The 23,671-nt window shown below is 41.2% G+C and overlaps 1 long non-coding RNA gene across 1 annotated transcript; it reads left to right on the forward strand.

Annotated features, from left to right (window-relative positions):
- Positions 1-348: 348 nt before the first annotated feature.
- LOC120868031 lies at positions 349-15,732 on the forward strand. Its single transcript, XR_005722124.1, has 4 exons — positions 349-840; positions 974-1,039; positions 5,418-5,644; positions 15,394-15,732. It is a non-coding gene; the product is annotated as an uncharacterized LOC120868031 (long non-coding RNA).
- The last annotated feature ends 7,939 nt before the right edge of the window (positions 15,733-23,671 follow it).

The following is a 23,671-nucleotide window of genomic DNA, read 5'->3' on the forward strand; positions in this document are numbered from 1 at the left end:
GGTTATTGCTTGTCCAGATGGTGTTTCTATCAGTCTCCAGACCAAATCAGTAAGGAAGCAACTCTCACTTCAAGAATTAATGAGGAAAATAAAGTTTGCCTTTCCTGGGAAAGGAATATAATAGGCAATTTATCATCCAACAATAAGGCCCAGGTAAATAAATGCCAGTCATGAGCCTATGACTCTTAAAGAACCAGGTCATGTGAACTCCATGCTCCAAGTAACCCCCAAACCAGGTGATTCTAGCTTTTTAGGCTCCTTTCCCAAAATCTGGTACATCAGCTTCCTGGAGGTGGCTGGAAGGAGCTGAGACTGTTGGAATTTGGCCTGGGTTTGTAAATCTTTAGCTAATTGGGGCCTATTTTCATATTTCTTTAAAAATTTGGAAAGATAATGAGTATTATTTTAAATTACCATGGCAACGTTTTTGACTTCTCACTTTCCCTGTAGAAGACCTTGGTTTTCTGCACCATCTGTGGCACCTCTGTAGGTGAGCTGTGGAAGGTGGCCATGCCTTTAAAATAAGGTCTTATTGTTTGAGTCTCTCATCCTTGTCTTTCAACAGGCTAATGTGCTCTGGCTATACTTTTGGAAACTGGCAGCCTTAGGGAGGAATTTGTGACCTGTATTATGATTTTTGCTGTGTTTGCCAGTCCTCCCCTGATTCCAGTCGAGTCAGTCCTGTTGGGTCTTGACGCTTATTCTTTTTTTGTTTACTCCACAGGGGATTTCATCACAGGGCCTCAGGGCATGGACTGCATATGATTTCTGTATATATGATGAGACTCAGCCTCAAAGTGGATTCCAAGTATTGGGCAATCTCTCTTCAACCGTTCAATGGTAGGTTTCACTTTCTTGCATATAAAAGAACTTTATGGTGATTTTTTTAGCCCTGAATTGAGAATGATGGTGTAGAGGGCTGGAAAGTGACTTTCTGGGGAGGTTTTTTTTTTTTTTTTTTTCCTTTTTTCAGGTCATTCTTTGAGTTGCTTTCATCATGAAGAATCTAGTGTTATGACCAACTTGAGAAGTAACTGCTGTAATTTAATGGTTGGGCTCAAGCACTATAGATTTGGTAGAATAAGGACTGTAGGCTGACTCTTGGGTTAGATCCATCTAAACTGGTTATCACAAAAGCTGGTACCTTTTTCTACTGTGACCTTCTCCTTCATGACAAACTACAACCAATCCACAGATCATAGCACCTGAAGATGAGGGATTTTCCTTTTACTCATAGGAACAGAATAGAGAGACCTTTTTATCATTTATCAACATCAAGTGTACTTTGGGAAGTCCCAGTTGGTATTTCTGGGCTCACAAAAACCAAGACTGGGCTAACTCCAAACCCCAAAGGATCTTGCAACAAGAATGCTTCAGCCTATTTGAAATACTTTCCAGGAATCTGAAGTGTGCCCTCAATTCAGTTCGGTCTTCATTTCCTGAGTATGATGAAGGCATTAAGATTGATATTGTGGACTTAGCTCTCTGTCTTATTTTTCCTCTTCTATTCCTACTATTCCTTTTAGAGAGATTTAAGTCTTCTTATATGGCTTTGGAAACAATCATGAGCTCAGGTTACTTCTTCCTTTTAGCTCCAAAATGTAATACATAAAAGTGAATTCACAGGGTGAAAATTCCTAAAACATGTCAACAGTCGCTGTTCTGTTATTCTGCTGCTCCAAATTCCTCAGTGCTTCCCTGCTTCACTCAGGGTAAAAGCTACAGTCCTTACAGGGGCGTCAATGCTCAAGGCTTCTGATCATGTTATGCCTTCTGACCTCAATTTCTTTTCTGGTTCATTCCTTGCTCTTTCTTGAACATCCTAGGCAGGTGCCTGCCTTACAGCCTGTGCCTTAGCTCTTCCCTCTGCCCCACTCACACAGTTCACTTCATGTCTCCTCCAAGGCTTTGCTAACATCTCACTGTCTCAAGGAGCCCCCTCCACCTGACCAACCTATTTAATTCTGCATTATGTCTCCCTAACCTTCCTCAGGACTCCTGATTGCTCTACTCTGCTTTATTTTTTCCAAAGCATTTAGAAATACTGTGTAACATTTTTAAAAATGCTGTTCTCTCACCCACTCAAGTATTAGCTCCATAACGGCAGCAATTTTTGTCTACTTTGTTCAAGATAAATACAACATGCCTAGAATAGTGTCCTAGTACTGGGTACACAGAAGGTACTAAATATATTTTAATTTTTATTTTACATTAAAAATTTTCCTAAAGTGAGATCATGTAGTATTTATTTTTCTCTGACTTATTTCACTTAGCATAACGCCCTCAAGGTCAATCAACGTGATGGCAAATGGCAAAACTTCCTTCTTTTTTTTTTAGTGGTTAAATAGCTTTCTATTGTGTAGGCACAGATACAGATATATGCACATTTTCTTTATCCATCCATCTGTGGATGGACACTTAGGTTGCTTTCATACCTTAGCTATAAATAATGCTGCAATGAACATGAGTGTGCAGGTATTTCTTCTGCATAGTGATTTCACTTCTTTTGGCTATACAGACAGAATTGGAATGTTGGACCATATGGTAGCTCTATTTTTAATTTTTTTAGGAACAGCCATACTGTTTTCCATAGTGGCTATATCAGCCTTTTTTTAAAAAAAAAAAAAAAGAGATTCAGTTTCTTTAAGCTATAGGTCTTTTACTTCAAAACAACCTCTCTGCTCCTCTAAGCTTTAGGGAAATTCAGAATTTCAGAGTTTTGTGCAGACACAGTCGCTTCAGACTTGGGTTACCCTTGTTAAAATAAAAAAGAAACAAGAAAAACCTTCTTGCATTTCTCAAATGAATGCAAAACACATAGTAAATAGTGTTCTTAGTAGTGTGCCAAATAGAAATATTTTTATAACTTTGAACACACATGTCTCTACGCAAAACCATCCGGTGGCTTCCCATCTTGCCCTTACAAGCTACAACTCTGACACTGACAGGATCTGGGAGTCTGCATCTTGGCAACTTGATTAAGCCAGAATTAATGTTCACAGAATCCTCTTCCCTAACTGGTTCTCGGTCAGAGCTGGCCAGAGAGGAATCTCAGCAAGATCTGGAAGGCAGAACAAAAGTGGCCACTACTCTTTGGAGGTCTTTCCAGTCAAATACGGAGAAGGACAAATATAGATGAGTCTAGAAGACTCCAGGTGTTTCTCACTCTCCTCTGTCATACACCTAGCTTTTCTTGGCTACTGACTGACAGCCGCCCCAGGTCCAACTCCACATTCTCGTTTGTGGACACTCAGAGGTAGGGGATATGCATGGGCTATAGCCTCCTGTGGACTTCTTTGCTAGCTCTTCTCTGTAGTCCCATCCCAGCATCTGGACACACACCTGGATCCTAGCTCAGATCCCCTTGGCAGCTCCAACTTATTCCCTACACCAAGCTGGTTAGTGACTCTGCCCTAACAGACAATAGTCCTTGCCAGACTTTTACTTTACCCAGCTGCTCCCACAAGTGTGAAAAGTCTAATTCCTATAATAAAGCCCTTATTTCAAAGTATTCATAGGGGTTCTGCTTTTCTGACTGAACTTTCACTAATACAATCAACAATACCCTAAGAGGTAGGATCACATTTCGGGCTTCCTCTACCTAGAACATTTTTTCTACACATGGTCACAGGGCCAGATCACTGTTCGAATGTCATCCTAGAATGTCAGTCCTAAAGTAAGAGTGGCTCATCCCCCTCCACACGCTTGGCTCTCTCTTTCTCCCTTACTTTGAGCTATTTTCCTCCATAATATTTATCATCAGTTGGCATGTTATTATTTACTTATTACCTGCCTTCCCACAAAGGATTCTTTCCTAGAGTCAAACTGTGAGTCTAGGAGTCCTTAGACAACAAAATAATCATATCCTTATTTTTACTGCCCTCTAACTGTGAAGAAAGCTGAGAGCCGAAGAATTGATGCTTTTGAACTGTGGTGGTGGAAAAAACTCTTGAGAGTCCCTTGGACTGCAAGGAGATCCAACCAGTCCATTCTGAAGGAAATCAGCCCTGGGATTTCTTTGGAGGGAATGATGCTAAAGCTGAAACTCCAGTACTTTGGCCACCTCATGTGAAGAGTTGACTCATTAGAAAAGACTCTGATGCTGGGAGGGATTGGGGGAAGGAGGAGAAGGGGACTTCAGAGGATGAGATGGCTGAATGGCATCACTGACTCGATGGACGTGAGTTTGAGTGAACTCCGGGAGTTGGTGATGGACAGGGAGGCCTGGCGTGCTGTGATTCATGGGGTCGCAAAGAGTTGGACACGACTGAGCAACTGAACTGAACTGAAACTTAAGATTTCTTTCAATTATAAGTACAGACAGCAAACTGAATGTGTAGCAGTGCCTGTGACTTGTTAGCAGCGAGAAATTGCAGGTATGTTTCCCATGACATTACAGTTGTTGACAATATCTTAAAATAGCATTTATGCCCACTGCTTAGAAATTATGGTCGTCAATGGGCTTGCAGCTAGGTGGCATGTGATAGAGTCTTCCTGGATACAGATGCTCACAAAATGGCTGATTATAGAACAACTCTATGCTTGGCTGTCATTCAGCTACCAGTGAAACCATGGTTTCTTATGCTGGTGACTCAGACAGCTTCTTGCATTCTGGTATTTCTCACTTACAGTGTTAATCAATATGTAGAAAGACTGACAAGCAAGACTAGCAAGCAAGAGTATTGCTTGTTAAAAGAGTCTGAGAATACATAGTTCACACAAGAATTCTTAACTCTCTATAAGGTTGCATGGCCTTCTGTAATAAGGACAGGCATGCAGTCTAGGAATAAAGACCAGATAACTTCAAATACATGTGATGGTGGAATTAATTATCTCAGTTATTTAAAGTAGCCTACAGCTAAGAGAGTGTGCAGTAATAGGGGTCAAGTACAGCGCAAGTTACTGACTTTCAATATAATTGCTTTTCTTTGAATTCTGTGTATTTTTATTTTCTACATTTAAAAGGGCTTTCCTCGTAGCTCAGTTGGTAAAGAGTCTGCCTGCAATGCAGGAGACCCGGGTTCGATTCCTGGTTGGGAAGATCACCTGGAGAAGGAAATGGCAACCCACTCCAGTATTCTTGCCTGGAGAACCCCATGGACAGAGGAGCCTCGCAGGTTACAGTCTATGGGGTTGCAAGAGTAAGGCATGACTGTGCAACTACGCACACATTCTGAGAAAGGACCTCTAGACTTTACCAAACCACCACAGAATTTGTGGTGCAGGAAGAGATTAAAATCCTGAACTAGAATGTGTTACAAGAGGGTAGAGACTTTTTCTAACTGTTCGTTTCCTTTGCTCAGGAATCTACCATTTGGCAGGACGTGATTAATTTCAAGAATAAGCGAGGGCCAGACAGGACTCTATTATTTATATTCTTTTCTCACCTTGGCATCCAGCCTTTCGCTTTTTCCCAGGGCCACCCTTCCCCGTACTCACTGCTGCTGCTGCTACTGCTGCTAAGTCGCTTCAGTCGTGTCCGACTCTGTGCGACCCCATAGACGGCAGCCCACCAAGCTCCCCCGTCCCTGGGATTCTCCAGGCAAGAACACTGGAGTGGGTTGCCACTTCATGGCATATTCATGAAAGGAAGGCATCTCTTGGAAGTGATAGGAGACAACGTTCCTGAAGAGTCTACTGACAGGTAAGGGCTTTCAGGACACAAAGCCAAACCTTTTTTTTAAAAAAAAAAAAAGCTTAAAATATCCTAACAACAAGAAAGAAATCCCGTAATAGCTCATACTTTGGGGATTTCCATGTCCATGTTGCTCTTTTTCTCCATGAAAGATACAGGACATTGTACTCAGAACTGGCACTTGCACTGTTTTAAGAACACTGACTCACTACCTCCTCTCATAAAGGTCTCAGGAATTCTGAGATGATGGATTTTTCTCTACTAAAAACCACTGGCCCTTGTGAGGCCCCCAATGCTCTACTATTTGGGTAAGAAACTTGTGAACATTTTGCATATTAAAAGAAAAAGCCATAGGAAAAAAGTAGTTTTAAAGTATTGTAGTTCATGTCAATGAATGCAGCCAAGATGCACAGATCAGTTCACACAGCCACAGTGGGATATAAGTGGAAACCCCACTTCACTCCATCTGTGTGAAGACTTCCTAACGCACTTCCAAACCTGCCACCTCACATGATCTTCCCAAAGTCCAGAAAAGAGGGGCTGAACAGTTCCAAACATACAAAAAGGACCCAGTTTCTTAGGATGGGACAAAATTATAAAAAAGGGAATTTTCTAAAGAAAGCTATACTAGATTTGATTAACATCTGATTGGCAGGGTTCTATAACCTAATTAATAGCTTTCTAAAGGCCTATTAAAAGATTTCTTATTTACTTATACATATTTCAAGGGGAGAGAACCAACATTTATTGATTTTTTTTTATTACTTCTAGGCAGAGTGCTTGTTGCTTGACAAACATTTCATTTGAATTTCCCAGCTACTTTAAGAGGTCAATATCAGGGGAACCAAAGCTCAGAGGGGTTAGGTGATCTATGCACGGTCACAGTCTTTCCATCCATCAAAACAGGCTGCTCCAGAGCTCACAGAATTTCCTAGACTTGAGCCATTTCATACCATCTTTACAGTTCTATTGTTTGCTTCCTGTTGTTCTTTACATTGGCTTTGAAGATTAAATACATGCATTTAAAAAGGAAACTTTACATTGTTGCGGATAAATAGTACCACTTGTCACAGATTGAAGGTAATCGTAAAAAATAAATCAATGAGAACAGGACAATGCTGGCACATTTTATCCAATTGCAGTCATTAGTAAAGGTTCTGAGCCCAAGGCTGACGCTCCTCAACCCGAAGCTAGCAACTGCTGGAGATGGATTAAAGCCATCATGACTGCATTACTTTGCTGGGTTGCCATAACAAAGTATCAAAGCCTGGAGGGATTAAACAACAGAAATTTATTTTCTCACAATTCTGGAGGCTGCGGGTCCAAGGTCAAGGTGCTGGCAGGTTGATTTCTTCTGACACCTGTCTTGGCTCCTACATGGTCTCCCCTCTGTACTTGTGTCTGTGTGCAAATCCCCTTCTTTTATAAGGACACCAGTCATATTGAATCAGGGCCCACCCTAAGGATCTCATTTAACTTATGTCTTTAATGACCCTATTTCCAAATTTAGTCACACTCTAAGATTACTGCGGGTTAGGACTTCAAATTATAAATCTTGGGAGGGACTCAATTCAGTCCATGTGTGCTGTGCTTAGTCGCTCAGTCGTGTCTGATTCTGCAACCCCATGGACTGTAGTTCACCAGGCTCCTCTGTCCATGGGGGTTCTCTAGGCAAGAATAATGGAGTGGGTTGCTGTGACTTCCTCCAGGTGAGGCTTCCCAACCCAGGGATTAAACCCAGGTCTCCCGCATTGTAGGCAGATTCTTTACCATCTGAGCCACCAGGGAAGCCCAAGGATACTGGAGTGGATAGCCTATTCCTTCTCCACGGAATCTTCCCGACTCAGGAACTGAACCGGGATCTCCTGCATTGCAGGCAGATGCTTTACCAGCTGAGCTACCAGGGAAGCCCAAGTCAGTCCATAACAGCAGCAAAATGAGACATTCTCCTTGGAATAATAAGAAAAGTTGAACCAAAAGTGAAAGGGAAGAACTCCCTCATCACTTGATAAATATTATTTAATGCCATGACCCCAAAACATCTAAAGTTGTCTCTTAAACCACTGGTGATACTCATCCTATGTTTTGGAAAACACAAATCATGGCTCTGTGATAGATATCTTTGTCACATGCTGTCAGCAGATCCCTTGGCTCCGTCAGGGTAGATGTCACTTGAAATTTTCTTAAGTTCCCCTACATGCTGCTGGCTTCTGAACTCAGCCTGGGGCTTTCTGTGGCTTATAAGAGTCTGCTTGATAAGCTCACAGGGGTGGCAGGCCAAGGTACAAGGAGTTAATTTTCCCAAGGAATAATCCTTAAATAGTTGATGAAAAAGTACTCCTGCTTCCTTATGATTTGCCAAGCCAATTTCAAGGGTTTTCTATACAGACCCTCAGAGTCTCCAGCAAAATGTAGCCCCAGTTGCCCAGGGCATCAACCCACTCATTAACCCACCTCTGATGACCTTCTCCCCCTTCTTGGTCTCAGCCCTACTCCCTCACTGTGCTGTCCCCAGTAAAATAACTTCATCTAAATCCTTTTCTTAGGGTCTACTTTTAGGGAATACCATCAAAGAGTACATCTATGATTTTCATCTAAAAATGAATAAATAAGATGAAACTTTATTTCCAGCTAATCCAACTAGAAATCCAGCTAATTCCAACTGTTACTCCAGCTAATCAAGCCCAGTCCTGTATTACTCTTGCTCCTAGAACAATGAGGTGAATGCAGATGTAGAAACCAACATGGAAATACTGTAAGATGTCCTCTTAGATCCTTTTCAATGACCACAGATTTCTGCAGTGCTAGCTCAAGTCTTGATCATCCCCTCTGATGACTCAATCTCCCTCCTCATGCTGGAAAACTGAAGGCTTTTAACTTGGCCTTACTAATGACCGCAGGCATACAATGTATTGCTTTTCTTTTTGGCCTTCAGGCAATTTGGGGGATAATCTGTTGACATCTTATCTTTCTTCTGCAGACTGGACTCCTTGGAAGTAGATTTTCTGATGATGAATTTAAAAGAAAACCCTATCCCTAGAAGGGGAGAATAACCTAATTGCTCATTTTACTTAAAAATGAAAAAGTTTGCTGATGATGTGTAGATGTGACTTTGGAGAACCGTAAGAAAAGAATTCCATGCACACCTTTAGAACATTATCAGCAAAAGTTGTGTACCAAATGTATAGCTAGATCCACAAATAAGGCAATAAACCATATGGACACACTGAGGCTTCTGATTCTTATTAAGCTTTAAAAAAATATATGTCAACAGAAAAGCATAGAGAATGATGTATTGGGCGCCCACTTACCCACAGCAAAACTTAAAGAAACCTTAATTTGAAATAGCGCTCTTTCTCTTTTTAAAGAAATGAAACATCACAAATATGCTTGAGACTCCCTAGTACCCCTATTTCTATCTCCCTCCTTCCCCAGATGGATTTTGTTTTTATCATTCCTAAGTCTGTTTTAATATTTTTATTATACATGCAATATTATAAACAACAGTATTATTTTACATATTTTAAAACTTTCCATAAGTGGATCATTCTGTGTGGATCATTTTACAACACGATTTTTTTTACTCATATTTTAGAAATTTATCCATGTTTACATGTCTAATTTAACTCATTCATTTTAGCTGCTATAAAATATTCCACTGTATGAACAAACCACATTTTGTTTTTCCATCTTCCAGCTGATAAACATTTAGATAGTTTCTAATGCTTTCATATAGCAAACAACACCTCTACAAATATTCCTGGATATGGTTCTCTGTGTATATGTGCCTAGAAATGGAAATGCTGCTTATTTACAATGGGTGGTTCAACTTTATTATACTCTCACTAGCATGTATGAACTTTTTCTTTTCCCCACATTCTCACCCATATTTGATATTAACAGATTAAATTTTTGCCAATTTGTGGTCTGTGAACGATATTTCATTTTAATTTGCATTTTGCTAATTATTAGTGATCGGAAGGAGTTATTTATGTAGTTTGGATGCTAATCCTTTGTGGGTTTATATACACTGTAAATATTTTCTCTTAGTGGGTAAGTTTCTTTGCATCTTGCTTTTGGTGTCCTTAGATGAGAAGTTATAAATTTTAATACAATCAATTTTATCCATTTTTTTCTTCATAGTTAGTGATTTTTGTGTATTGTTTAGAAAATCCTTCTTTTGATTTCTCGTCTCAGGAAATTCCTGAGGTCATTCAGACATCCTCCTATCCTGAAAATTTTAGTTTCACCTACACAATTAGGTCTAAAATCCACCTGAAACTGGAATGGAGAATTCTGATGTAATTTTTCCTTTATAGATAACCGAATGTATCAGGGCCGCATACTGAAAGCACTTCATTTCCCCACTGCTCTATCTGGCTACCGTATCATAAGTCAAGCAGCCTATGTACATGAGTATGTATCTCTTTATTCTCTAGTCTGTTTTGTTGGTATCCAACTATCCATGTACCAATTCCACAATATTTAACTGCCATAGTTTTATAATGTTAATACCATTATAAATATTTCCCTCTAAATCTTACTCTATTCTTATTCATAATTTCCTTAGTTTTTTGTGGTCATTTCCTCCCATGTATGAATTTTAGAAGCAGCTTGGCCAGTTCTATGAAAAGTGCCACATATTAAAATGGTAATTACAATTTTTTGAATGCATAGATTAATTTACACATAATTAATACTTTTTATGACATGGAGTCTTCCTATCCATAAACATATCCCCTTTTATTTTCATTCCTTTTCAATGTTTTAACAACTCTCTGATTTCTATTATAGGGATGCTACATTTCTCAGATTATACCCAAACAAAGGATAACAGACCTCACCTCTTAATGGGAAGTGATAAAGTTATGAATGAGTATGTGGGACCATAAATATTGCCAAGGCCATTTTTGAAACTGCCCACAATCTTCCCTCTGGCTGCAGTAATTCAAATTCTTCTCATTAGACAGACAAAAAGAGGCTACCCTCTCCTTCCAGGTTTAATTCCATTATAGCTTTAAGTTCTAGCTTATAGTCTAGCACCTTGCCATATAGATTATGACCACAGGCAATTGAGATTCCTCAAATAGAGCTTCTAGAAGAAGTTTCACTGATCTTAAGACTAGTGAATTGGAGAAACAATTTGGCTCACACACACATACACACACACAACATACAATGGTGGAAAAGGTACACAAAAAGTGCACAGACTCTTTTCTTAAAAAATGTAGCTGAGTTCCAAAGTCAAATGTCTAGGAACAGAGAGCACCCAAAGAAATGTATTACCTTTTATGAACTAGCCTTGGAAATTCATAGAATTACTTCCACTGCAATCGATTTGTTGAGGCACTCACAAGTCCGACCCAAGGAGAGGGAAAACAGACTCCACCCATTGGCGGATGAGCAGTGGCAAGTTTCTGGAAGATCATGTGGGACAGGAACCATTGGTATGGCTCTTTCTGGAAAACACATTTTGCTTTAATTACTACTTTATATAGAACTGCCAGGTAGGCTTCTTTAAAGGTGATATTTGAACATATAAAGGTACAGGAATGAGTCATGCGTATATTTGGAAAACAGTAGTGAAAACAAGTGCAAAGGCCCTGGGGCAGATTATGATTGATAGATCAGAAATAGTGTGCCTGAAGTCAGGTGAGCAAGAGGAAGTAGTAGTAAGTTCAGAGAATAGCCAGCGGCCCATTACCCAAGGTCTTATAGGCCATTATAAAGAATCTAATTCTTAATCCAAGACATAGAGAAGGTGGTGGTTGACAGAGGGGAGGCATTATCACACTCATGTTTTAAAAGGATCACTCATCGAGGCTCAGTACCCAAGAGTCTGACTGGGAAGGCCAGTCACCTAAAGATAAATAGGAATGGAGTTTATTGCTGCACACTCAAGAGTACTCAATTACATTTGAGCCAAGAAGATGAGTGATAAATCTTAGGCTCTTGTAAATGTCTTTCTGAAATCTTTATTTGGTTTAACATTGAATTTGTACATTTTAGGCATTACTAATAATACTTAGCGGGCTTCCCCGGTGGCTCAGGGTAAAGAATCTGCCTGCAATGCAGGAGACAATGATTAGATCCCTGGATCTGGATGATACTCTGTAGTAGGAAATGGCAATCCACCCCAATATTCTTGCCTGGGAAATGCCATGGACAGAGAAGCCCGGTAGGCTATAGTCCATGGGGTAGCAAAAGAGTCGGTATTACTTAGCAACTAAATACAACAATAATACTTAGCAGTTCAAGCAAGCATTTTCTCAAATTTGAAAACTTTTACATGTGTAGGGTGGCAAGTGTGCTGGAGACCTCTCTTTTGCTCTCCAGACCCACTACTCTCTTTACTCTGCTGTCTGCTCAGGAGCTGACCTATGTGGACTTGTGTAATAGCCTCTGATAACTCTGGGGTCCAGGGAGGTAGAGCCAGTGGCAATTTCCAGCAGGTGGAAAGGAAGGAGTGAGATTTGGCTGTTAATTTCTCCGGCCCCCTTTGAAAGTTCCTCAACTGTGTTTCAACAGAAAGTCCCTCAACTGTGTCTCAAGAGAAAGTCACAGTGCTCTCAAGGTAGCTGTTCTATGTGACTGTCTCTTTTTTTCAGTTCCAGCAACCTCACCCTCCCTTTTAGGCCATGATAGTGACAACTTCACTCCAGATATGCCCTAGTTTCTGCACCATCCCCTGTGGTGCCCTCCACCCACACCACCATAAGTAGACCCTTTGTAAATAAAAACTTACCAAATGATTTTATTTAGCATGTGTCATCTGTTCTGATTAGGACTCTGAGCTAACTCGGCAATATTTAATCTCTTAGAATTCAAACCTGAGTATCCATATATTTAATTTTATCCATTTTTCTCCTCTATTTTTGCTTTCTTTTTTTCTCCTAGCCCTATGGCCTGTAAGTATGGAAATATGAAAAAAAACATATATAGAGTTTTAGGAGGTAGTTTGGTGTAACATTTAAGTTACACAATGTAACAAAAATAGATGTCCCCCTAAAAGGACCAGTTTGGGCACATACATTTTCCTTATACAAATGGGAGAGTTGTTCTTATGTCTTCTCCCCATTCCCCACACCAAACTAAAGTATATCACCACCTTATGGACCTTTTATAAGGATGCTTGAGCAGAGGGCTAAAAGAAATGAGCCAGGTTCATATCTGAGAAAAAAATGTCAAAAAACAGGTACAAAAGCACTGGTGTCAGAGACTACCTTGGCACCCTAGGTTCACAAATTTTAAACATCCTGAATCTCTCATCAGACAACATGAGCCTATTTTTTCACCTAGTATTTAAGCCATTATATCTTTCTCTTGGTTTGTTGGTCTTCCCACCTCCCTTTCTTTTTCTGGAGAAGAGCATTCATTACAGAGAGGCTCAAAGGATCTCAACTTCAAGCACAGGGGGCATTTCTTTTTTTTCTTTTCCTTGTTTTTCTTTTTAAGAAAACTTTCATACAGCATCTTTTCACTTAGTAAACTCACTTGGACAAAGCCCAGTATTGGTTTGAGTAATTTCTTAGTCAATAACTGTTGAAGGACTGGCTAGATCTTTCCTCAAAGAGGCCAATTTAACATCTGGCTTAAAATAGCATTTGGCTTGCAGTCTCTGAGGCAGCCTCTTAATTCCCAACAAAAGACCTGGGACAACTGAGTAAAATGCAAAAAGTTAAAGAATAGAAAGACTGATGGGAAAAGTTCTCCTGACAGAATTGGATAAAGAAAAACCTATGCAAGAAACATCAAGCTTGGTGATATACCAGAGTGGATCAGAATAAATGTGGGGATGGAGAAGGAAATGGCACCCTACTCCAGTACTCTTGCCTGGAAAATCCCATGGGCGGAGGAGGCTGGTAGGCTGCAGTCCATGGGGCCACAAACAGTCAGACACGACTGAGCAACTTCACTTAGAGAGTCTCAGGAGATCTTATTCCAGTCTTGCTATAAGAGTTAGAGCAATATTCCAGTTACTCTGGCTACATAGCACATTTCCTAAAACTCAGTGGCATCAAAGAATGGTCATCATTTTTTGTTGCTCACAATGTGTGGCTCAGGAATTCAGACAAGGCAGACTGAGAATAGTTCATCTCTGCTCTGCGTGGTCTACAATCACAGGAGGAGGTCTGGGGCTGCCCTAATCTACAGTCCCATGCACCCATGTGTCTGGGGGTCGATGCTGGCTCTTGACTGAGGCCTCACTGCCCCATTAACGAGAACATCATACAAGGCCTCTCCATGCAGCAGGGGTTTTGTTTTCATGAAATGGTGACTTGATTCTAAAAGGAAATGTCCCCAGAGAGAAAAAGAGCAGGGAAAAATTGTATTTCCTTTTATAACCTGGCCTTGAAAATCAGACAATGTCACTTCAATGCATTCTATTATCAAGACAGTTATAATGGTTCACTCAGTTCCAGGAGAGGAACACAGATTCCCCACTGCTTGATGGAAGAGTATCCATCCAATGGTTGTACTTGTACATGGTCTACATTACGGACATAGAGAAATTGCCTAATTGTCTACTTTTCTAGCCAGAGGAAAAGGCACCAAAATATTAACATTGGTTTTACTGGGTGATGAGTTAAAAGTGATTCTTGTTTTATTTTTTAAAAACCTTTTGGCAAATCTTCCATCATTTCATAATTTGAGTAGGTTTTAGGGGAAAATATGACCTTTGGACACACAACAGCTGTGTTTCCCTGTCACTAAATGCTTCTGAATATCAATTACCAACATACTCTCACCAGCATTTCAACAGGAAAAAATGGGCTGAACCAACCTCTGGAGCTTTCTTTCTTCAAGAGAGGGAAGAGCTTGCTGATCTTCACTTGAATCCAAATCTACAGAATAACCATGATGGAGTGACTTAAAGAAGGATGAAGAGGTCAGCTTCATGGCCTAGAGTGGGGTGACCCTAGTGACTGACCCCCAGAAAGACCCAAAGACCCTCTGGGTTTGCCTGACATTTGCTGAAGAGCCCAACGGATTTCCCAGTGACCCAGATCCCTGTGGTATGAACACGACTTCTGAAATTTCAACAGAAACCTCTGTAGCCTATAAAAAAAATACAGGACTGTGGGGGCGGGGAGGTGTATGAAAGATCGCAGAGCAAAGCCTGGCTGCACCCCCACCCCGCCTCTTTATTTCGAACAGCACACCCAGAGGTCCTCAGGGAGGGCAAAGCACAATAAGAAAACACCTGTGAATTCCTTGCAGAACTCCCCCAATGGCTACATTCCACACTTTCCTCTTTTATAAAAGATTCCAGTTGCTCCATCTCTGACCCCAGGGCTTGGAGAAATGGATGGAGATCTGGTGTGGTTTCTCTGCTCTTGGCTGTGTTCCCTGTACCAATTAATCACTGGACCCCACTCTGACAGGCCCAGCTCTTTGCTTCTACTCATCCTCTGGCTGTTCTGGTGATTATTCCAAAGCCTACCCCAGATGCAAGAATTCCTCAAAGTTTTTTTTTCTTTCCCACTGCTCCATCTCACATGCTGGCTCCTGCACAGAGAGGGGCCAGTGTTCCCTCCCACACTGATGACTGTGGTCGGTTAGGAACCCTGAGCATCCCATAGGAGCTCAGGCTCTGTTACCCACTACTGCCATCTTGGGCATGTCACTTGACTTCCCTAAGCTTCCTCATCCTTTGAAAGAGGACAATAGTAACTACACCTTGCCATCTTCTAGGAGTCATTGTGATAATGATAATCTCACCAGGTATTAACCTTTTTTTTTTTTTTTTTCCACAGATCCCATCTGCAGTCCAGGAAACCTACAAGTCCCTTGTCTGGATTTTATTTTTTATTTTAAATATAGTTTAAAATTTATAGTTAAGTTACAGTTAAGTTTCAGGGCTACAATATAGTGAGTGATTCACAATTTTGAAAGCTCATACTCCATTTATATTTATTATAAAATATCTGATATATTTCCCGAGCTGTACAACATATCCTGTGGCTTACTTTATACATGGTAGTCTGTACCTCTGAAACCCTTACTCCTATCTAGCCACCCCCTTCTTTCCTCTCCCCACTCATAATCACTAGTTTGTTCTCTGTATCTGTGAGTATGCTTATTTTTTGTTATATTCACTGGTTTATTTTTTCTACATATAAGTGATATCATACACTATTTATTTTTCTCTGTCTGACTTATTTCATTAAGCACAATATCTCCCAAGTCCAACCATGTTGGTCCAAACAGCAAATTTCCATTCCTTTTTATAGCTGAGTAGTATTCCACTGTATATAAATACCACATCTTCTTTATCCATTCATCTTCCGATGGACACTTAAGTTGCTTCCATGTCCTGGCTATTATAAACAATGCTGCTATGAACTTGGAGTGCATGTATCTTTTCAAATTAGTGTTTTTGTTTTCTTCAGATATATACCCAGGAGTGGAATCGGAATTGTATTTTTACAGAATCGTGGATATAGAGATTAGACTGGTGGTTGCAAAGTGGAAAGAATGGATTGAGGGAAGGATGGAGTGGGAGATTGGCATTAGCAGATGTAAACTTTTATATACAGAATGGATAAATAACAAGGTCCTATTGCATAGCACAGAGAACTATCTTCAATAGCCTATGGTAAATCATAATGGAAAATAACATTAAAAAAGAATGCATGTATATGTATAATGGAATTACTTTGCTGTATAGCGGAAATTAATAAAACTCTGTAAATCAACTAAACCTCAATTGAAAAAGAATTGCATTTTTAAATGCATAAGACACCTAGCATTATAAACAAAACCAATCATGTTGAAGTAAAATTATCAATGTGCTAAATTGTATTAAATGCATTTAAATGTATTAAAATCAGTCGATCTAGAAATAAGTGTGGGACTCCCCTGGTGACCCTGCAGGCATCAGGCAGCTCAGCCTGTGTGCTGCAACTACTGAGCCTGGGAGGCACAGCTGCTGAAGCCCAAGTGCCCTGGCGCCCATGCGCCAAAGCAAGAGAAGCTGCCACAGTGAGAAGCCCACGCATCCCGACTGGAGAACAGCCACCAACTGCTGCAACTAGAGAAAGTTCGGGCACAGCAACAAAGACGCAGCACAGCCAAAGATTAATAAATAAGTAAACAAAAGAAAGAAATGTGTTTCTACAACACATTAAATGAGAAGACTAAGCAGTGGGTCTAAAGACTATTGTGATTTCAGACTAGTGATAAGACCAGGCATGTTCAGATATGTGCAACAGTGTTCTTGCCTGGAGAATCCCAGGGATGGCGGAGCCTGATGGGCTGCCATCTATGGGGTCTCACAGAGTTGGACACGACTGAAGTGACTTAGCAGCAGCAGCAGTGATGCAATATAAACATATCTGTCATTTCCTCTGGTGATCAAGTCACAAGTACCTTTGAGATAACAGTTTGTTACCTGGATTCAAAACTGAAGAAAATACTGAATTTTAGTAAGAGGTTAGTAAAACAACAACAAAAAACCTTTTCCCAAAGTTCATAGTCCCACCCAAAATCTATCTATATATTCTGTGAGTCCATGGGCTTCAGATCAGAAAAATAAGATAAATATAAATGAGATATGTATGTGAAAATGCACACCAGATTCAAGTCTCCTTGAATCTTTAGATTTCTTCCCTTTTGGTTGAAGAATTTCAACCAAATTTCACCTTGAAGAATTTTTCAGTAGTTGGTTGGGGGAGAATGATCCTTAAGACACAGCTCGTTAATATCCACCTAAGGACTGAGGAATCATGTCTCAGAGTTAGTCCATTATAAACTTTATGCTCGGGTTAAGTAAGTATGTCTCCAGCTACAGTTTCTAGCTCATTCACACTGCCTGAGTGGTGGAGAGGGTACGCAGTGTACATGGTAAAGATGGAGCCTCCGAGGACCTGTCTGAGCCCTATTAAATTAGAGGTGGGCCCAAGTGACTTTCCTTTTCTCTTTTTTTTTTCTTTTCAAACACCTTCTGGATGATTCTAAGGCACACCCAAGTCTCAAAACCTCCCGATTAAGGGGAACTGCATCTATTATTATCAATCTTGGGGCTTCCCTTGTGGCTCAGCTGGTAAAGAATTTGCCTGCAATGTGGGAGACCTAGGTTTGATCCCTGGGTTGGGAAGATCCCCTGGAGAAGGGAAAGGCTACCTATTCCAGTATTCTGGCCTGGAGAATTCCATGGACTGTACAGTCCATGCAGTCACAAAGAGTCAGACACAACTGAAGGACTTTTATCTATCTATCGATCTATTATCAATCCTGTTTGAAGAAGCAGAGCTGTTATCTGCACAGAGGATGGGCAGATGATTTTCTGAAAATTTCTCAGCTTGATTATCACCTAAAAGTTGCTCAGTCGTGTCTGAGTCTTTGCGAACCCATGGACTATACAATCCATGGAATTCTTCAGGCCAGAATATTGGAGTGGGTAGCCTTCCCCTTCTCCAGGGGATCTTCCCAAGCCAGGGACTGAACCCAGGTCTCCCACATTGAAGGCAGATTCTTTACCAGCTGAGCCACCAAGGAAGCTCTGAACCCACATCAAATAAACCAGAATCCATGCTCTAATGTGTCCTTGTAATCTTCTCCTCAATATCTACCCCAGTTAGGATGGCAGGAAAAAGAAAACATCTCCACTTAAGATGGAATCCAAATTTCACTGTCAGCACGATACTGCACAGACCCTTCTAAGAGTCAAAAAAAAAAAAAAAATCCTCACATTTAAGTAAGCAAATCACCACCAGCTTATGTCTAGCATCCTACTATGGAGACATGTCACATGTTCAGTATTGGTTGGAGGAAAGCAAAGAGTGGAAGGAAGGCAGATCTCACCACAAGAAGCCTCCACCCAGTTTGGTGACCTTTTTCCCAGACACAAAGAGCCCAATTCAGGAACATTTTTACAAATCAGGCACTCAGAGCTTCCTGATGTTTTCCTGATCTCAGAAACAGGGCAGGTGGAGCAGAAAAGAGCATGAAAGGTAGTACCTTCCCTTAGAGGAAGCTGCCCCGGCTCACTCTGAGAAAGTATTTCTTTCTCTACTCAAGAGGTTGATAGGAGGAGAAGAGACTTTTCTCCTTCTAGAGAAAGATGGAGACAGAAGAGAGGCATGACTGATCTCCCTCAGTAGGAACTGATGATTTGAGAAGATACTTCCCCCTACAGAAGATGTGGAGGAAACTGAAAGTGTATGGCAGGCAGAGGGGACAAGCAAAAATGCTACAAAGTATTTTTTTCAGGTACTCCTTTCCTGATGATTTCAGCAAGCTTCTAGGAATATTTGAGACCTTTTCCATATGGCATAAACAACGATAGAACCATTTCAAAGCTTTCCTTGGTGCAGACATTTGCAGGCTCTGCGCCCCCTACCCCACCCCAGCTGCCAGGGATTTTGAGCACTGTGGGCAAACAGCCTGGAGGGGTGTGAGGGGAGCACTCTTGGGCATCAGATGCTGTGCCAAGCACTGTTTCCACCCCCTCCACCCAATACACACATAGCTGCATTGTGCCTTCTACTTTGAGACTGTCCTGTTGTACAAAGAGAAGCTAGCTAACTTTCTGCAGGGAGAAAGGACTTTATTTCTCCCATTTCCCTAATCCATGTAAGCCCAGGCTCCTTTCTCTGGTTCCTTCTGGAGCACACACGCTAAGCACTTGGCTCTCCCAGTGGCCTCTCCTGCCTGCTTTGTGCACCTTTGAAGGAGAAATAGAGCCTAAAGCAGGGGCAGCAACTTTGGCCTGAGGGCCGCATCCTGCTGCTGCCTATTTTTTTTGAGTCAAGTTTTACTGGTGCACAGCCGCACCCATTTACTTCTGTATCCTCTATGGCTGCTTTCTAGTGACAAAGGTAGACGTGAGTAATGGTGATGGAGAATTTACAGTCTACTAAGGATTCTAACACTTGGCTGACGTAATGGAGATGCGGGTCAGAACAGCTGAAAAACGGGATTCAAAGAGTTGAAGGAGGACATCTACATTTCTGATCATGAGAGCAGAAAAGCAAGAGAAATAACTCATTCTTTGTAATACAATAAGTAATATGTGCCGGACACTTTCCGTGTGCCTAAACAGCGTGGCAAGTACTTTACACACGTTTTCTCTTCACAGCTCTGTGAGGGAGGTACTTTATTACAGAACAGAAAGCTGAGGCCTGGAGATGCTGCGTCACTTGCTGTGGATATCCAGCCAGTAAGTGATAGAGTGGGAATTGGAACCCAAGGTGATTCAGAGCCCACAGTTTTGACAATATGGTTGTCCTACTGTCTGGGTCCACGTCATAGAGAGCACTGGAATGGTTGCATCATTTGCCCAAGTCTATGGTGCCCAATGGCAAGAAATCTAAGTTGACTTCACAAGCAGTTACTCTTCACTATAATGTTCCTCTCTCAGGAACTAAAACACAATGAGACTGCTTTGAGACTCTTTGAGTCCCTTCACAGTTGTCTAATTTTTTCCCAGATGTTTCCGGTTAAAGCAAGACTTCAATATTTGAAAAAAAATGCTGTGCACTGATTTCTCTCTTTGTACAGATGGACATTTACCTAAGGAAGTATTTCAGGCAGATCCTGGATTCCAAAGACTGTTGTTTTATGGTACTGGGCATGAAAAGTTAAAAGAAAGGAAAAGTAATCTTCAAGAGTCAAGTGAAAGCAAAATAGTGCTTAATTCACAATCTGCTTGCATGGATGGAGGACTTTAGATACACAAGACATTTAGCTCAGGGTTGGCTACAGGCATGGTGGTTCTGTGTTCAGCTTTTCTTTAACAAAGAAGTTAGACATCTTCATATCCCAGCATCAATAATGACATGTAAGAGTTAGTTGTGAGCCCTGACCAGGTGCCAATTCTGTATAAGAAGCTGCCTCAGTGGCCCCTGGAGTGAAGGGTGGAGAGTAAAACTTCTGATTCATATTTATTTTGAATCTCATTCTGTTAAATTATTCTTGGTTCATGCTTTTTAATGCTGATTCAGTAAATCATGGACATAATTAATAAGCAGATGTCTAATAATTTGTAAATGAAGGGGCCTGTGGACAAAACATTATTTTACATTCCACATCTCAGTAGGTGAAAAGCAATAGACTCTCAGGAGTTGTAGACTGGGATATCATGGGGCCATGGACTGAGCAGAGAGCTCACACCCCATCTAAAGTAGGCAGCTGCTGCACAGCTCTGCCCACCCAATTTCCCACCAAGTGTTACCACGCGGAAATGACCCAGCTTGGCCCTTTATACTTTTCAAGAGAAGCCAAAAAGTCAAATTTTATGTGTAATCTTGCCATCTGTATGTGAAATCTTGCTATACTGAGTAGAGGAAACTTTTAAAAGCAACAATGCACTGGCCAAAATATCTCTGCATCTGTTAGCCAGATCTGACCCATGGACTGCCAGTTGGTAACCTCTACCCTGAATGTTAGATCCAAAAATTGCTGTGGTTGAATAAATTTGCAAAATGCAATAGAAAATGGTTCTTCTTAGATATTCTTAATGCAAGTCAGTATATTAAATGCCCTGAAAAGCAGTTCAAGAATAGAAGCTGTTTTTAGCTTTGTTGAAACCACTGCTCCTCCAGATCATCTGCCTCTTTACTCCTATGTCACAATAGCCTGCAGGAGTGTGGTTGCAGTGTGTGCAGGCCAGCGGAGCACAGTCTCACTTACTCTTGACAGGAACTGCAAGGCAGGTCTTGCTTTTACTCCTAGACTGTACATGAAAGCAAGTGAAGCTCTGGAAGGTTAAGAAAATTATTTAGGGTCGTTACTGAGAGATTCTGTCTGTGATTTTAGAGCTGAAACTGTGTCTACTACATTTCATAACCAAAGTCCCCCTGACACTCCCACCCCCACCCTCCTCACCTCCGCCAAGAGCCTGTGGACTTGTTTTTCCCATGATCAGTGTAATAACAATTCCAGAATTCAGGGTCTATTCTTTGGTAAGATTAAGAAGAAAGTCCATATTCTACAGAAATATTTCAAATGGCCCCAGCTCCGTAAGCCACACAGGCCCAGAGGTGTCATGTTATGGCCAGGTGCTCTGAGCAACATCACCTCCCCTGGGGAGACTTTGTGGATCCTGCCCTCCACACCCTGCCCTGCCCTGGGTGTTCTGAAATAGCTCCTCTGGCCTCCCCCCATCTCCTTCCCTCCCTCCCTGAACTTCATCACCTTTCTCCCCACCCAAAGCCAGCCCTGGTTTCGTTGGCCTCAGTCAGTTCCCTCTGCAGACACCCAAGTGAGAGCCAGAGGGAGGGGTCGGTCAAGGTCGGGGATGGACAAGGAGGAGGTCTGGGAGGTCCAGCTCTGTGGCACAGGGGTCTGAATACAGCCTGGGGTAAGGTCAGGCTGAGAAGGGTGAGGAAGGCCTGGACTGTGGCCTGGCTCCTCTCACACCATTTGGACACCAGATGCAGAGTGAAGGCTGCCATTTGGACAGCCTTGAGCCAAATTCCATTCCCAGGAGTGAGACATCCCTCCCTACTATGTCTTAAAGATTCCCACAGAGGATCCTTCATGTCAAAAGGGGTATCCACCCCTCCCTTGGCAATCACTCCCAAGATTAACTAACCAGCCATGATGGAGAAAGTTCATCCTCAGCTTGCATAGAAACTCTTTCTGCTGTATTTCTTTTCAGTGTCTCTCCAGAGGCCCCGAGGGACACGAGTTCCACCTTCCACATATTAACTTTCGATAAACAGAGAAGAGCAGCTAAAAGCATCAGGCAGAACTCACTTTGAGTCTCAGAGCATTAACTAGCTGTGTGTCCTTGGGCAAGTTACTTAACATCTCTGTACTTCAGCTTCTTCATCTATGAAATGGGGTAAAAACACGGTACCCCCAAGATAAATGAAAGCATACATCCACACAAAAACACGCACATGACTATCCAGAGCAAAATTCTTCATAGCAGCCCCAAAGCAGAAACAGCCCCAATGTCTATCAACTGATGAATGGATAAACAAAACATGGTATATTAATCAATGGAATACTATTCAGACATAAAAGGAATATGGTAGCGATACATGCTCCAATGTGGACAAACTTTGAAAACATTATGCTCAATAAAAAAAGTCAGTCACAGAAGACCATATATGATGATTGTTAAGAAACGTCCAGAAAATGAAGATCTATGGAGACAAAAAGTAGATTGGTAGTTGCCAAGGGCTAGTGGAAGTGGGGAATGGGAAATGACTTCTAATGGGTATAGAGGTTTTTGGGGAATGATGAAGATATAATAACAATGACTGTGGTTATGGTTGCAAACTCTGAATATACTAAAATCCACTGAGTTATACTTTGAATGAGTGAATTGTATGGTATGTGAACTAAAACACTGCACATGCATGTATGCATGCTAAGTCCCTTCAGTTGTGTCCAACTCTTTGCAACCCCATGGACTCTGGCCCACCAGGCTCCTCTGTCCATGGGATTCTCCAAGCAAGAATACTGGAGTGGGTTGCCATTTCCTCGTACATTATATGGTTATTATAAAAATTACGTCCTATAATGCCTGTAAAGTGTTTAGCACACTGCAAGGTGGTGCAGGGGTAAAGAATCCACTTGCCAGTGCAGGAGATGCAAGAGACTTGGGTTTTGTCCCTGGGTCCACGAGGATCCCCTGGAAAAGGAAATGGCAACCCACTCCAGGATCCTTGCTTAGAAAATTCCATGGACAGAGAGGCCTGGTGGGCTACAGTCCATGGGGTCTCAAAGATTTGGACACAGCTCAGTGACTGAGGATGTAAGTACAATCAATAAATATTATTTTTAATTATAATAATAATGCCAACAATTATATACTTATATTTATATAATGTTATAGTATATACTATAATAACTATGATACAGAATGTATATGCAACTGTGTTAAATATAAATTATCATAAAATAATTACAAAATAATTATTATTTTACCCTGTCTCCTCTTCCTCTCAAACTTTTCTGATCTTGGAATGATTATCCAGTCTATAGCCATCCGGCACTGACCATGCCTGATCTCATTTGGATGGTCCTCCAATTTTATTTTTTTTATTCAGTTCAGTTCAGCTGCTCAGTTGTGTCCGA

The sequence above is a fragment of the Oryx dammah genome, unplaced genomic scaffold (genome assembly GCF_014754425.2).
Source record: "Oryx dammah isolate SB20612 unplaced genomic scaffold, SCBI_Odam_1.1 HiC_scaffold_9, whole genome shotgun sequence".
Taxonomy (NCBI): domain Eukaryota; kingdom Metazoa; phylum Chordata; class Mammalia; order Artiodactyla; family Bovidae; genus Oryx; species Oryx dammah.